The 4,014-nt window shown below is 44.0% G+C and overlaps 1 long non-coding RNA gene across 1 annotated transcript in view; it reads left to right on the top strand.

Moving 5' to 3' along the window:
* The window catches only part of LOC147005633 (uncharacterized), a 46,374-nt gene that overhangs the window by 623 nt on the left and 41,737 nt on the right, over positions 1-4,014 (top strand). The window lies entirely within an intron of this gene.

The following is a 4,014-nucleotide window of genomic DNA, read 5'->3' as shown; positions in this document are numbered from 1 at the left end:
TTTTTTGCTCTCTAGGTCTCTGAGCCCCTCTTAACCAGCAGAGAAGCAACCTCCCTTTCCTTGGAGCCGGGCCTTCTGGCTTTTTAAGGAGGATACCCATAATGTCATTTGGCACTGAGGGAGTTGTGGAATTTGATTTTTATTAGAAATATGATTATTGGAAATTCCTGTAAAACTCTGCTTACTATATTAGACACCAGCCTTTGCTGTCTTATGATTACATTGCCTTACATGTGTTGTTTAGTAAGACTTTTTGGATATATATATATATATATATATATATATATGTATGTATATATATGTATGTATATATTGCTGCTGAGATAATTTGGGTTACTCTAGCCCTAGTTTGGTTGATTCTTTGATCCATCCTTTTGTTTTGGAAATAGAAAATTCCTGCGATATCTGTCTACCATATGCCACTTTTTGTTTTGGAGGCCTTGTTTCAACTCATGGTACTTTAAATTATTATTTTCTTTTGTGAGATGATTTGCACATACTAAAAATAGTATCCAGGAAAATATGGTGGACATTAGATGCCCAGGGTCAGGCCTATGAGTCATTATGTGTGATTTCTGCTGTCACTTGACTTCTGTTAGCCTATTTGGGGGGGGGGGCTGGGAACAACCATCCCTTTAAGATATTTGTGGATATTGATGAATATGGAATAGTGGCCTGTAATTTTAGACATATATCATCCAAAGACCACTGGGAACACCGCAGTAGGGACATGGAGGCTCTGGGTTTAGCTGCAGTGTGATGCCTTTGGAAGGTCCCATCGAGGACATACTTCCCCTAAAGTGGTTTGGGAGAGGACCTAAGGTTTAGGTCAAATGTAAGGCAGGACAACTCTGTGATGGGGACTATGTGGTGGCACAGTGGCCTTAACTTTTGTTTTCATTTAGACAAACCCACATGATCCTGTTTTGTGGTTGGTGCACTGAGCAATTATTTTGATGGCTGTTAATCGGACACTATATTTATTGGGCACTACTGTGAGCCAGGTCTCTGTTGGGTATAGAGTCAGGCTACTACCTAGAAGCCTGCTTAAGTAGCTGGCCAGAGTACCTAACTACTTGGCAGGGTTCATCAAGGTCACTGGCATTAGAATATAGACCAGGGAGTGAGTGGCAGAAATTGTCCAACACTCCCGTAGGTGGGGCAGAGAGAAACTGCTCAGAGTGTTTTTAAAAGAATGGAAGATCTTGAAGGGCAATGGAATGCTTGCCACAGGCTAGTGAGGCAGTCCAGATGTTTGAGTGGCTTTGGAAAAAAAGGTCAGATGTGTGTGGACAGGGACATAATGAGTAGTGGATCAGGCCCAGGGCAGGAAGGTGCTCCAGAGACCTGGGGAAGTGTGGGAGTGAGGACAGTGAATGGGACTTATGAAGTCCTATGCAGACAATCTTTGACTGCTGGGAATGGGTGCTAGCGATGAGCCCAGGGCCTGCGGTATGCTCCTTACAACTGAGCTTATATTCTAATAAGAACACTCTGGTGTTGTAAGCACTTTCCTAGGTCCTGAAATTCAACTGACCCTCTATGGAGGGAAGTGACATGTGTAAAGGTAGAAAGCTGTGTTTCTGCTTCCAGGGATTGTGGAGGGCAGTCAAGCTGTAGGGAGAGATGGGGTGGGGTGGGCTGGGGGGAGGGAGGTGTCATGGTGGGTATGCTTAGTCAAGACCACCTGCCTCCAGATGGCTTCTGTGATGGCTACATTTTTCCACTTACACTGTACGCTACATTTAAAGAGTATTCCTTTTTAGATCTGCCCAGCTTCTTTTAAAATGTTTTAGGGACTCTCCTTCCACATAGAGCAGGGCCTTGTTTCTCTTAGATGTTACTCTCTTGTCCTTCTGACTAGGGGTCACCTAGTGCTCTCCCAATCCCCTTTCCCAGTGTCTCCTCAGGATCTGGGACTTGAGATTGGCTAAACTACATGACTGAGGTGATCTAGCCTTCATCCCTTGATGGGTGAATTGAAAAATCAATCAGTACCTTTCTACTTAGCTGATTTTTTTGGTTGGTTGGCTGGTTGGTTAGTTAGTTAGTTAGTTTTGGGAAATCGATACTGTGCTTTATTTATTTCACTTTTAGATCAGTATAAGTCAGTTTAGAAAACACTGATAATTTCAAAAATCTATAAAATGGTGCCTTGAGAGCTTCAGATGAACACTCATATGTTTAAGAAACAGCCGCATTTCCCCAGACAGAAATATATCCTATTCTGTGGTTGTTCTCTCTGTTCTCTGTTGTTGTGTGCTGTTGGTCTCCTTTTCATTTACCGCCATGCCATGATAGCAGTACTTTGAGAAAGGCCGGACCTTACTTTCTGTACAATTCAAATTTGCTGTTGGTGTGCAGAATCTTGTGGCCATTTACCCATTGTTGCACTTCCTTGTCATTTTTATGAGACACAGACACATTCTTGCAGCGATTTCCTGGTCCTTTGGCTTTTATAGTCTTTTGCCCTTTTCCTTGAGCTGAAGGTAGAGGAGCTGTGTTATGGTTGTATCCTTTGGGGGTTGGACACCCATAATCACCGTTCTCTTTTTGGACAGTTGTGGTTTTCTCCAATGTCTGTCTGTTGCCAAGAGAAGTTTCTTTAGCGAGGGGTGAAGATGACACTTATTTGTGGGTGCAACCATGAGTATTTAGAATGCAGCGTATTTCATTCTGCTGGCTTAGTAAAGTGGCAGTAGTAAATGCTTCTCTAGGACCCATGGCCTCACTGACTCCAGGTAGTTAGCTCATTTTCCAGTAGCTGGGATGATTCCCTCCCCCCACCCCCCCACCCCCGTTGATCAGGTCTTGAGTCCAGCTAGAGAAACATTGATTACTGCCGAGATATGTGTGCCACTATTGCACGCTTAAGGCTATCGTGTCGTGCTCATCTCTGAAGCAGGTCATAGGCACCACAGCTGGGTAGGACTGTTGGCTGCTTTTTTCCTTGGAAGCTTAGCACCATCCAGTATTATGAAAGCTAGTTCTCAGGGAGGAGGCTTTCCAGTCAGATCCAGCTGGGGTCCTCCAATCTGGTGTCTGAAGTAGATGGTGTCTCTAGACATACTTATTTCCAATCTCTGAGAGGCAACTACAGGTAACATGGCCTAAATGTTTTGGTGGTCATTAGGACTCCTCTGACTAACAACTAGAAAGGGGGTGTTCTTATGGCTGATATTTGGGGCTCTTTCTTAGATACTTTCAATTGTCTTTGGACTGTCTCTGGAGTAATAAAGAAATGTGTACTCTTTACCCTAGCTGATGCCAGTAGCTGCAGGGTTACTTAGTCCATGGCCTTACTCGTGGACTAAGCACACTGAATGTAATTTGTTCACATGAAAGTAGTTGTTGGGTGTAACACCACTGACATCGTCCCACACAAGTTCTTTCACAGGAAAGGGACCTCATGACAATTACTATGTTGGAATGGCATAAGTTCTATGGATAATAATAAAGTCTGTTTAGGAGACGGTGTAGAGTCATGAGCAAGGATTCTTTTTTTTGTGTAGAGTCATGAGCAAGGATTCTTTTTTTTCCCCGCACAGGTGGCTGATAGCAGAGGCTATCAGGTTTACTGGGCACCTCTGGAAGGCTTACAAGCTGCTTCGGTCAGGGAACAAGGAACTGGATAATGTCGTAGGAATAGTAGCAGAAACAGGGAGAGTTTATTAGAAAATGATACATTTCCAAAGGAGGAAGTGGGTCTGAACAGGGAGAAAGAATTTATCAGATGGATCCATGTGCACAAAAAGTAAGGGCTCTGAAGGCCGGCCCAGGCTCGGCGTGGCACTGTGTGGCACGGCGTGGCACAGCACATCACAGCACCATTCAGCATTGCACTGTCCGGCACAGCACAGTGTAGGAGTATCTCCTTAACATCTTAAATCCTCACTAAGGTGTCTCACAGCTATAATGAACCATTCATCACCTTCAGACACTGAAGTGCCAACTGGTGTTTTTCATATGACAGTTTTGTAGCTTTTGAACAAGGCTCTCTGGGTCTCACTGTCT

This window comes from Mus caroli, unplaced genomic scaffold (genome assembly GCF_978045245.1).
Source record: "Mus caroli unplaced genomic scaffold, Mus_caroli_1 scaffold_3, whole genome shotgun sequence".
Lineage (NCBI taxonomy): Eukaryota > Metazoa > Chordata > Mammalia > Rodentia > Muridae > Mus > Mus caroli.
The sequence above is the reverse complement of the archived record's forward strand: the minus strand, read 5'-3'. Positions and strand labels throughout refer to the sequence as shown.